Here is a 13,682-nt window from a genome sequence, read left to right as displayed (position 1 = left end):
ATTAGATTTAAAATTTATATAAAAAATTCTCTCAAGTTTGACGGTACACTTGCAAATACTCATTTGTCTTCCTTCACTCATGCATTTGATTTTATTGGCAAATATTTGGGATTATCTCAGGAAAGGCGACTAATATACGGCTAATATACGTCATTATCGGATATATTAAAAGATATTTAACAAATTCGGTTTAGCACTACCTATTATGTTGACAGACTAATAATGTTTTAGGTAGAAAACATGAAAAACTATTAAAAAAATTGGTAACCGGTAAACTTTGGTTATCGGTAAGTATCGATACATATATAAGTGTCCATACTTATTTCACTGTGGAAAAACATTAATTTAAGGTTATTTTTTTAGTGAGTTTTAAGATATTAATTTAGTAATTATACACGTCTAATGGTTTATTTTTATGTTACGGTATATACTATTATTAAATTAAAATAATAAACATAGATATTACATATTTATTATTATCTTTGGTTAAAATCGTTAAATTCAAATTCTAGATAATATTTTATAAAATATCAAAACAATCAAATAATTTTTTGTGTAAATGAAATTATTAAATTAATATTGTAGGTGAAAAATATGAAGCACTATTAAAAAATTTTGAAACATAAATTACATAACTTTCAACAAAGTATCGATACATTTTTATAAAAAGTATCTATACTTTCAACATATCAGGTAAATTTTACCGGTTTTATCATAATGTTACCTGATATGTTGAAAGTATCGATCCTTTTTATAAAAAGGATCGATACTTTACAATATAACAGGTAAAACTATGATGTAATATGTAGCGCTTATATAATGTAATAGGTAGCGCTTATATAATGTAATAGGTAGCGCTTATATAATGTAATAGGTAGCGCTTATATAATAAAATAGGTTAATTACTGGAAATATTATCAAGCACAATAATATATTAAGTAGCGCTTATATAATGTAATAGGTAGCGCTTATATAATAAAAAATGTTAATTACTGAAAACATTATCAAGCACAATAACATATTAGGTACCGCTTATATAATGTAATAGGTAGCGCTTATATAATAAAATATGTTAATTACTGGAAACATTATTAAGCACAATAACATATTAGGTAAAGCTTATATAACGTAATAGGTAGCGCTTATATAATAAAATAGGTTAATTATTTAATTTGTTATTACAATATATTAGGTAAACGCCTAAAATATTACCAATGATAACATAACTGGCTATTTACTGGAAACATTATCAAGTATAATAATAAACGATAAAAAAATAGGCGCTACCTATTACATTGAACTACCTACCGGATATGTTGAAAGTATCGATTCCATTTAAATAAGTATCGACACTTTTGGAATTTAAAAGAAAAGCAGTAATAGCGCCTATAAACATCAAATACAATAAAAAATATTATTTATTAACAAAATATTATTATTATTTTTAAAATATTAGAATAATTTATTTAATATTATTTATGTAAATATTATTATTAAAATATTATATCTATAATTTTATAAATAAAAAATTATGATTATTATATTTTATTAAAATAAAATTATTATAAATTATATTTTTTATTTTTTATAATAAAAATAATATATCATTAATTATATTATAATGAGAGAATAGTTAAACATATGTGTCGATACATTTTCTAAAAGTATCGACAGATATGTTATAATTATAATGTAGTAGGTAAATTTACAATGTAACTGGTATACAACAATAACAAAACAAGTAAAAATTATCGAATACATCATTATTTTAACAAAATAGGTAAGTGCTACCGGTTTTGTTATTGTTGGGCATTTTATCGGAAATGTTAAAAAATATTGATGTTTTAGGTAGAAATAATAATGTTTTAGGTAATTTTTACTGGTTTTGTTATGCCCAACAATAACAAAACCGGTAAAAATAGACTTTTTAATGATAAAATTAGTAAACATAAATTATACAAATTAATTTTAATTTTTTAGTTTATAAGTTGCCACAATATAACTAATGAAAAAAAGGACACGGTATTTCTATTTCGATATTAGCTTTCAAATAATAAAAATATATATATATATATATATATATATATATATATATATATAATTACAATATAATTTTAAAAAATAATCATAATGAAGTGATAAAAAATAATCATAATTACAATATAGTTATAAACATTAAATACAATAAAATAATATTATTTTTAAAATATTAGAATAATTTATTTAATATTATTTATGTCAATATTATTATTAAAATATTATATCTATAATTTTATAAATAAAAATTATGATTATTATATTTTATTAAAATAAAATTATTATAAATTATATTTATTATTTATTATAATAATAATAATATATCATTAATTATATTATAATGAGGGAATAGTTAAATATATGTGTCGATACATTTTCTAAAAGTATCGACACATATGTTACATCGAAACCGATAATTATAATGTAATAGGTAAATTTACAATGTAACCAGTATAAATATATCAGTTTTATGAGAGAATAGGTCTACATAATGTATCGACACAAATTTAAAAAATGTCGATACATTTTGTCCAGAATGAATGCCAAATGATGTGCACGCATAAAGTGTCGATACATTTATTAAAAGTATCGATCTCAAAAACATCGAAACCGATAATTACAATGTAATAGGTAAATTTACAATGTACTTGGTAGAAATATATTGTTTTATGAGAAAATAGGTCTACACAATGTATCGACACATTTTAAGTTTGTGTCGATACTTTTTTCCAGAATGAATGTCTAATGAGGTGCACACATAAAATGTCGATACATTTATTAAAAGTATCGATCCCAAAAAATCCAAACCGATAATTACAATGCAATAGGTAAATTTACAATGTATCCGGTAGAAATATATCGGTTTTATGAGAAAATATGTGTACATAATGTATCGACACATTTTAAGTTTGTGTCGATACTTTTTTCCAGAATGAATGCCCATCGAGGTGCACGCATAAAGTTTCGATACATTTAAAATTGTATCGATCCCAAAAACATCGAAACTGATAATTATAATGTAATATTTGCAATGTTACCGGTATAAATATACCGATTTTATGATAGAATAGGTCAATATAAGTGTTACCTATTACATTATATAAGCGTTATTTAATATGTTATTGTACTTGATAATATTTCCAGTAATTAACCTATTTTATTATATAAGCGCTACCTATTACATTATATAAACGCTACCTAATATGTTATTGTGCTTGATAATGTTTCCAGTAATTAATTTATTTTATTATATAAGCGCTACCTATTACATTATATAAGCGCTACCTAATTTGTCATTTTACTTGATAATATTTCCGGTTAAATGATATAACATAACCGGTCACTTATTTAATCGATCACACTATTTTTTAACCGTTTTTTAACTGTTGCACAGCATAACTACACCAAATATTTTCATAAAAGACAATATCAAGTATATTCGACATGGATCATTGACTTTAAAAGGTTGAGATTTGTACAACCAGTTCCTTGAGAAATTTGTGCATCTTTTATCTTAAATGTGGAAAGGAGTGGGGGACCTAATGATTTGGTGTTGTACTCAAATTTCTTTTGCAGTTAATGTTGGAATATTGACCAAGGCCAAGACAGGGTTATCCTTTTGTCTAACTTAGAGTGTGCTCCAATATGTGGCATCTGGTATTGTGTCTATATGGGCTTAAGTGTAACAAATAATAGTCAGAGATATAAGATATTGGGATCAAATTTTGAAGGCAATTTAACAAAATAAAAAGTAATACAATGAACTTGATATCACTTAAGTAAAGTTTTAATTTCGAGTTTTTGTATATGTAGAAAATTTTTATTGGGAGACTCATCCACCATAATCAGGTATACAACGCGGATTGATCCAAATTAGTCAAGATGAAGCTTTAAAATCGAGAGAAAAAAAAAGATTTTCATTTGTGAAATTTAGGGTAACATAATTGCAATACTGAATTAGTATAATTTTACATCTCATCCAACATTTACAAATTGACCTAAAAAAAATGAATGAATGAATAAAAGTAATGCTTTTCAATTAAGCTGGCAACAGGGTTCTTGATGTACCAGCGCTCCTGCTCATCATCATTGAACTATCCACAACATCATTGGCATCCAAACCAGCAGTCCATCTTCGAAGAACCTTAAGTAGCATTGCCGCCTTCCGTCGAGCTCTCGTTCCTGTCCCCATCACTTGCCATATGATCCTTTCGGTTGACGGAACTGTTCAAATGTGATGAATTTCACGCGTAGGAAAAAGGAAGAAAAGGAGTAAGGAGTTGTGCTTGGCATTAATCATGACATCTTACTGTATTATAAAAGTCTTAGTTGTCATGTATACGAAAATGAAATGTTTGAAATTTCTTAGTATAGTTAGTATTAAATATAATTAATAGTATGAATAAAAAATATGATATTAAACAATACTTTTAAAAAAATTAAATTAATTTGGGTTTTAAATTAAACTTGGTGGACAATCGTATTTCTTTTATGAAACAGAATAGAAATGTCTATCACTGCTTGAAACTAATTATGTTTGAATGAAACAAAATTTTACTTAAGTTAAATAAAGAAATATTTTGAATCTTTGATGTGACATCTGTAACTCGTATTGATTCGCGTATACGGGTTATGGGTGTTACATCCAAGCTTCGCCACAACCTCGATCCCCCTTTTTCTACAAATCGTATCCAAAGCAGCAGCAGCCTTTCTCTTGTAATAACCGAACCTTCCCTCAAAACAACGCCTAATTTCTTTATTAATTCATAAGAGGCTGCAATGCCCGCCACTCCGCCTCTCTTCACCGGCGACTCGAGTAACATCACCGCCTCTTCCGGCAGCAGGTTAATGACCCCACTCACGAGCTCAACTACTCCTCCCTCCACTAACCTCTCAACGGTCTCCCTATCTCCCGCCAAATTCAAAATTGTCACGAGTGCATATCTTTTGGAGTTTGTGGGTCCGTGTTTCGCAAGATCCATCAATCCCTTTATGACGCGTGTCTTCCACATACCTTTTTCTGTACGCGTGCACATCTGATAAGCTGAAAATTGTAGCGGCCGCATTTCCTTTGGCTTCCCACGTGACACCCGAACGTAATACCTTGATAACACCGTTTAATGCTCCTTCAGTTTCCATGATCCTCGTTTTGTTTACTTATAGGATGGACAGTTTAGCGTCGTTGTAACGGCGTTTACTTCGAGGTTTGGGTGCACGGGGCCTACACTTGAAGCTAAATGTCTGACCAGGATTGGTATTGCGCCAGCTTCGGCAATGCAGGCTCGGGTATCCGAGTCAGTTTTAGCGAGTTCACGAAGCTCATACATGACGGCGTTAGCCGTCTCCATGGATGGGGAAACCGACAGTTTGTTGACCAAAAAGGCACCGTCAATTTTGTACGTTCAAAGCCGTTACCTTTATTGTTATTTCCCGCCGTTTCAAACGGGAGTCTTTGTTGACGGCACCACGTGGCTATAAGATTCAACAAAGCGCGATTAGGGAGTCTGACCTGTCTTTGGACACGTGTTGTGCGCAGATTCAATCCACTACTCCCGATCGTACGTCTGTCCGGAAGCGACGACTACTGGGTCACGCATCAACTCTAAACTCACTGGGCACCGGAGATTCACCGGAACATTAATATCCGACATCGATTTTCGTCGGAGATAGTTTGATTTCTCCGTCGCTGAAGATCCAAACAGAACACATTTAGCGTAACGAACGAGACAGATCAAAGAAACAATCTCCGATTTGGATTTGTCATCGATTTGGTTCTCGATTTCTTGTTGGAGACTCGAAATTTCTTCTCTACAACTTGAATCGTCGCGAAATCCTAAATCCTGCACGATCTGTTTGAGCTTTAAATGATCCGGGACGATCTCTTTCTTAATCAGATCGAGCAAAACTAAAACGTCTCGCCTGAGAAAATTGTCTCTGGGATCTACCGATGGTTTTGATTTGGAGCACTGATTTCTGAGCAAAAAGACGAGTTCTTCCACGTCTTGACTCAGATCAAATTCTTTGACAGGGAAAATGTCGAGGAGAGTGGATAATTCGAGGGTGAGCTCGTGGAAACTGTTGGACAAATGTGTGATTTACATGAGCAGCCACATGTTGCTTCCATTGGAACAATCTTCGATCAAAGCCTTTATTCTCTGTAAAACAATGCACATTTCTTCGAAGCAGAGGAGTGTTGAAGGAGAGAAGACGCTAGAAACTGAATCTCGAAGAAGCTCTTCGAATAAGATTGCAAGAAGCTTGGACTTGTTTATGACGGAAAGAGATTTTCGAATTAGAAGACATTGAAGAGGCTTAAGGGCCGATATTTCTTGAGACAAAGAAATAAGAGAATTGATCAGGTTTGAGTCTGCTAATGTCGGAGATGGTGACGGCCGCCGCTTTCTTGGCGGGAGAACTCTAGGAGAAACGGCCATGGACGACGGAACGGAATAAAAATAGAAAGAACTCTTGCGGAATGATTGTGTGTAACAGAGAAATGTGAGCTAATGGAAGATGAAATTCGGTAGCTTTATTGTCGAAGTATTTGAATTGAAGAAGAAGATATAGCAGCCGTTGATTACAGGAAGAACAAGTTGGCCTGTTCCATTTTTGGGATAATATTATTTAAATTTGAGAGCAAATATGTCATCTTGTAAGGTTATTTTTAGGATAAGTTACATATTTAATTATTCAATTATTATTTTGTTTAATCAGGTTTAACATTAAATTTTATTAAATTATAATTAATTAAATAAATAAAACTGTTGACGAGATATTTTTTAAATTTGTAATAATACGGGACTATTACAAATTTGTATCTGTTAAAATTTTTTGATCTATTAAAATGATTATTTTTTACTTATAGATTTGTTAAAATCTTGATTTGTTCTAGTAATTTCGGAATTTACATTTTTAAATTTAACTAATTAAGCGGCAGTATGCATTTGATTAATATTTTTTTGAGTAATGCAACTTATAGTGTGTAATTTTGCACTTCAAATCCAAATCAACTTTCTTGGTCTAATTTTGCACAGTTCTCCTTTTGATTTTTTTCAGCACTTTAATTCCACGTGCACAATACTATTTTGGGACAGTAGTTTTATATATATATTAAATTGAGTCATGGGATGTATTTAGTCGTGAATTTAAGGTTAAAAATAAATATTCCAATTATTTTACTAAATAAATCAGAATGTATTAGCGAAGAGCAAAATAAGATTGACGAAAGATAGCACACCCGGCGGCATTTTGCAATTTTAGGCTCAACATTCAACCATTAATTACTCCAATTTAATATTAATTGATACCAAAATTAATTATCGTTGTTTAATATTAATTGATACCTAATAAAAAATTAGAAAAATTAGGGTAAAGTACACAAATGGTCCCCCAACTATATGATACTTTTTTATTGAGTTCCCGACTATAGGATACTATATTGAGTCTCTGACTATTAAAAGTTACAAAATAGTCCTCAGACTATCGAGAGTTGCTTTATTTATTCCTTCGACTATTAAAAGTTACAAAATGACCACTCGACTATTCATTATGTTCCAAACCCATCATTTTCCATTAAAAAATTAATGGTCATCTGAGATGGACTTTAACATGTTGACTGAGATATGATAGTCGTTTGAGATTATGAGAATAAATTTTATCATATGTCAGGCATCATGTTAACGTCTAACTCAGACTGTTGTTAAGGACTAACTAAAATAATATTCTATTAGTCTATAAACAATTTATGTACTTTACCTAAAAATTTATTGTTACGAGTTAGAACGGTAATAATTAAATGGGTCGTTATTTGAATCTAAAGAAATTTTAGCAAGGAAAAGTAAATTCCAAGATCATTGCATGAAGGATGAAGTTGCATATCCCACGCCGCAATTAGAATTAATCAAAGTCAAATTTGGAGTTTATCTTTATTATATTATAGGGCTTAATACAAAAATAAGCGATCAAACTATATTGTTTTTCTTATTTAGATGATTAAACTATTTTTCGGTTAATCTAGACGTTTAATGTTACAAATGTTATCATTTTAAGTGTCCCGACCGAAATGACGTTAAAAATTCCATTAAATAACACGTGTCACATTCCAATAATATAGAAATTTTTTATTTAAAATAAAAAATTTAAAAATGTAATTCTTTAAAAAAAAAACCTCAAAATAAGCTGCCTACATGAAATTACTCTTCATTCACATTTCCCAGAAAGAGTATATTGCGATAATTGGATGCCAAGTCTCCCTTCCTCCAGCGAATCTGTGGGCATTAAAAGAAGAAAAAACTTTCAAGTTCGTCGCCGCATTCGAGCTTACTGCAAGAAGGAAAACAATCAAGTAATTAGGAAAGGCAGAAAAGGTTGAGTCTTAGTTTCTTGTACCTCAAATAGCCAAGGTCTGTGGAAAAGGAATAATATAACTTGTTTTCGGAAATCTTAAAAAAGGAACTTCAAAATTTCAAAATCTTTTATTTTAATCCCTATATCCACGCTGATCACCTCCGTTTATCTTCGTTACCGTCGGTCGAACTTCACCGACGATACAGCAACCGTCATTAGCTTTTGAAATCATTCCAGCTGGCGTGACCAAATACTAGTATTAAGTACAAGGGGACGGGGACGGGGAAACAGTGGATGAGGAGGGGGAGAGGAAGGGAGATGGGTGGGGTCTATGTGTGTGGGCGGGGGGGGAATGCTTTGATGGAGTTCTAAAAAAATTGGCTGAAATGGCGCATTGGTTAAATTATTTTCTGAAATGGGGTGAAATGAACAGTGAAGGGGAAGTCGGCCGGAGCACCTGGTGTTCAAGCTCTTGATATGTTTTTTGACCAGTCATGGAAGGATTTTCAATGAAAGAATGAGTGTGGGTCTGGTTTAATACACCATCGTTGCTTCCATGAAAAGTTTGAAGAGGCGGAGAGAGAGATTTTGGCCAGACATGAGCTATGACAGTAGCTTACCTGGTGTAATGCATTATTGCGGTTTCCATGGAAATAGAAGCTTGAAGAGACGGAGAGGGAAGTTTTGGCTAGCCATGGCAGTAGTTTTCATGAAAAGTTTGAAGACGCCAGATGTTCCGCCTGTCTCCCAACGTTTATTGTAACATTCACCCATTTACAGCCTTTCTTTTTCCGGAACTCTATCGTGGGGATTTTTTTTAATTTTTTTTTAAATTTAATAATGTATTTTTAAGTTTTTTAAAAAAATAAAATTTTAAAATTATTGTAATACGACACGTGTCATTTACCTAGATGTTTTAATGGTTGATATGGTCATAACACTTAATATGATAATGTTTGTAATGTCGGACACCAAATTGACCGAAATTAATATAAACACCTAAATGAGAAAACAATAAATTTGGACAATTATTTTTATTATTTTAAATATAAAATCATTATTTTTATTAAATAAAATTATATAAATTAAATAAAAAATTATTTTAATTTGAATAGTCATATTTTTATTACATATAAAATATGATAAATTCGATCATAATCTCAATAAATCATACAAGCGTCATGATTCGAATTATTTTTTTTTTAGATTTCTTTACTTAATCCTAAACACTGTAATTAATTAGCTGGCCTTAATCTACATGTTTAATAGTAACATAAAACTATTTAATTCGATGATTAATTCGACCTGACAACGTTGTTTATTCTCCTTCATTATTAGAAAGCCAATAAGGAACAAGATTTTTATTCTGCTTCCCTTTGCTTGGCCTTTCACATCCTCAAAAAAAGATACACAAAATCATATCAACAATTAATTTAGTTCACAATACTTATTATCTTTCTTCAAATATCTATAATATAAAGCCAATTCTATTTCTATCTATATAATTACAATTTTCCACCTATCATGTTGTCACAGTGATAAAAGAAAATGTTGTTCTCCACCGAAGTTTTAAGTTTGAGTAATTATGTTTGCAGGGTATACATTACTAATAAATTAAAAGAATTAGAACAAATATTACTTTATAATCCATCAAACTAATCAGAAAAAATTATTTTCCATATACTTAATTACATTTTGGTGTATTGATCTCTTTATGGCACCCAAAGAACTATCAAAGATTTGTGATTTGAAAGTATAACTCATTCTATGATCTTACGTATATGTTTTCGTACAAGAAAAGTATCATTAAAGTATTATTGTAGGAGGAATATTTCAAATAATACATTTTTTTAATAAATATAAAAGAGAACAAAGGAGAAGGAAGTAGAGCAAACCTTTTGGATGAATAAAATGGACAATTCAAATCACCATTCGCCACATTCCAACAAAGTTTGAGGGAAAAAACGAACGACTTTCCTTTATGTAGCATCCAATGGACATCAACACTTTCTACTTTTAAAACTTTTCTGTAACCACTCTCAATCATTTAATAATAAATATTTTAATATCTATACAAATGTAGTGTTCGAATTTAAATTTTCTAGAATAATATTAATTTTTTAACCATTAAAATCGTTTAATTTGTGCTTCAAGTCTCATTTGAAATAAACTATTTTATATTTATTTTAATTTGAATTTTATTATAACTAAATCTTATCTAAATATTTTAATTTGGACATTTACTCAAAAATCAAATGGAAGAATGTATGTAAAGATCGGATGACCCATCGCGTTCCCTTAGAGACCATTGGCAATGCATGTAGCAACCCGTAAATCGTAATGATCTCATATACTAAACACATGTGATATAATATAGGGTAAATTATATATTTAGTCACCAACTATTTTTGAGGTTCTGTTTTGGTCACTTAACTTTTATTTTTTAAAATTATATATATAGATGTTTTTATCTCGTTTTAGTTATCCACCGTTAAAAAATAAACATATTTGTTGACGTAGTAATTTTTTATTATTTTAGTTAAGTCAATTTGATTTTTTCAGCATTGAGCTGAGTAAAAAAATTTAATTTTTTCGAGTCGAGCCAAATTTTATGCACCCCTAAGTTGTAAGAGCTAAATCTATAGGATCTTTAAATATTGAGATTTACTGAATTATTTTAAATTATAATGAATTTAATAAAATGTATAAGTTTTAGGGATTAAAGTTGTTATTATTCTGTGGTGTATCATTATATATGTTAACGGTTAAATTTAATGATGAGTGATCAAAATAGAAATGATATATAAAATTGGGCATGATTTTAAAAATAAAATAATTTAACCCTCATTTTAAACTGGTCCCTAAACTTTTAAATGTTTCAATTTTATCCTTAAACTATGATTATCATTCTAAATTAGTCTCCAAACTTTTAAAAATTTCATTTTCATCCCTAAACTATGACTTTCATTCTAAATTAGTCCCTAAACTTATTTAATATTTCAATTTCATCCCAAACTATACATATATACTAATCACATCCCTTATAAATAACATCGTTTGGCCAAGCTATATTAAATATTTTCAAAATAACAAAAATTAAGTTAAACTATGGTTGGAATTAGTTACATATTTGGAAGAATTTAGGGATAAAGTTTGAATATTCAAAAGTTTGGGGAATAATAAAAAAGAGGGTCATAGTTTAGGGATTAAATTAGAATGTTCAAAAGTTTACAGACTAAATGAGAGATAGTTTTAGTATGAAATTAGAATATTCCAAAGCTTAAGGACCAATATGAAATGAGGGTTATAGTTTAGGGAAATATGATGCAATTAACTCATATAAAGATAAATAATTTTTTCTAAAGACAAAAACAGATTAAACATTCCACGTGTTTAGTTTTGTGAATAGACAAAACCTGTCCAAACTACCGTTCATAAAATGCAGTGCCATGCAGTGAGTTCAAAGTTCTCCATTGTGTCTGTAACCAAATTTCAGTTCAAACTTCCTGGCTTCTTTCTCTTTTGTTTTCCTTAAACGATAAGGTCGAACACCATTTATCATCTTTTTCATGGGATATTGTTAAGGACTCACCATAAAGTTTGTGTCTTTGCCTCTTTGGGTTTGATAGCAATGCTGGAGGTTGAAGACACGTATAGTTACAGCACAACAATTGAATCGTCGGAGCTCACATCGGAGAACACCCTGTTCGGGAAATACGAGATCATGAAGTTTCTGGGACGTGGGGCGTTCGCGAAGGTCTATCACGCTCGGAATTTGAAGATGGGGCAGAGCGTAGCGATCAAAGCCGTGAGCAAGCAGAAAATTCTGAAAGGCGGATTCGCGGAGCATGTTAAGAGGGAGATTGCTATCATGCGCCGGTTGCGCCACCGCAACATCGTCAAGCTCATCGAGGTGTTGGCTACGAAAACCAAGGTTTATTTCGTCATGGAATTCGCCAAAGGTGGGGAGTTGTTCACGAGGATAGCCAAAGGACGTTTCAGCGAAAATCTCTGCCGTCGGTATTTCCAGCAGCTGATTTCGGCCGTCGGATATTGTCACTCAAGGGGCGTGTTCCACCGCGATTTGAAACCGGAAAATCTCCTCCTCGACGAAAACTACAATTTGAAAATAACGGATTTCGGACTCAGTGCGGTGAAAGAACAGATACGACCTGACGGTCTCCTCCATACTTTATGCGGAACGCCGGGTTACGTGGCGCCGGAGATTCTGGCGACGAAAGGATACGATGGCGCCAAAGCCGACGTGTGGTCATGCGGCGTCATTTTGTATGTCCTCCACGCCGGATATTTACCGTTCAAGGATCCCAACCAGGTGGTGATGTACCAACGAATTTTTAAAGGTGAATTCCGGTTCTCGAAATGGACGTCTGTTGATCTCCGCCGATTCATATGCCGGCTTCTCGATCCGAATCCTGATACGAGGATCAACGTCAATGAAATCATCAACGACACTTGGTTCAACCAAGGTCACAATGAAATCAAATTCCATGATGAAGATTTTGTATTCAAAGAAGAAAACCAGGGCAAGAAGTGCTTAAACGCCTTCGATATAATCTCATTTTCATCCTGTTTCGATCTCTCCGGTTTGTTCGACCAGGCCAAGCCTTCAGTGTGGTTTATATAGGAGGAGAAACCGGAGAAAATCATAGAGAGAATCGATGAAGAGGTCAGAAGAACGGAGAAGGTGAAGGTGAAGAAGAGAAGGGAGAATGGGATACTGTTGGAAGGGCATAATGGTAGTTTTATTCTCCCCATCGATATTTATCAGTTAACAGGAAAATTTGTGGTGGTGGAGGTGCGGTTCCGGGATTCAAACCACGACGCAAGCGATGAAATTTGGAATGGTAAGTTATGGCCAAAACTTTCCGATTTGGTATATAAAAATTAAGCAAGGCGCGCAGGTTTATTTGTAAAGTCTTTGCTGTGAATCTCGTAGTACATACATAAATACAACCAGATAAGAAAAACAAAACAGGAATTTACTTATGTTTTGTCTAGATTCTCCGACAAATCGGAGCAGACACAATTCACCGACCGGCTTACTGTATTATGTTTTTGCCCGGATTCCAACTTTAGTTTCAATTGCAAGCTTTAAAGCAAGTTTTAGTTCATTTAGTTGCACCATTAGGTTGTTCTTGTATCTATCAATTGATGTGTTCAAATGCTCATTAATCTCATCTTCGAAAGATCCCTACAACAACCAATTGGCATCAAATCTGAATTGTTTCCTTCATGGTTGCGACATATTTTTAATGGATAATGGACAACGGTGGAAGTTC

The 13,682-nt window shown here is 31.7% G+C and overlaps 2 pseudogenes; one reads left to right on the top strand and one right to left on the bottom strand.

Moving 5' to 3' along the window:
* Positions 1 to 4,075: 4,075 nt before the first annotated feature.
* Positions 4,076 to 6,475, bottom strand: LOC120200716 (annotated as a pseudogene).
* A 5,436-nt stretch (positions 6,476 to 11,911) lies between these two features.
* On the top strand, positions 11,912 to 13,439 carry LOC120200715 (annotated as a pseudogene).
* Positions 13,440 to 13,682: the final 243 nt, after the last annotated feature.

This window comes from Hibiscus syriacus, unplaced genomic scaffold, assembly GCF_006381635.1.
Source record: "Hibiscus syriacus cultivar Baekdansim isolate YM2019G1 unplaced genomic scaffold, ASM638163v2 tig00006507_pilon, whole genome shotgun sequence".
NCBI lineage: Eukaryota > Viridiplantae > Streptophyta > Magnoliopsida > Malvales > Malvaceae > Hibiscus > Hibiscus syriacus.
This window is presented reverse-complemented; position numbering and strand designations above follow the sequence as displayed.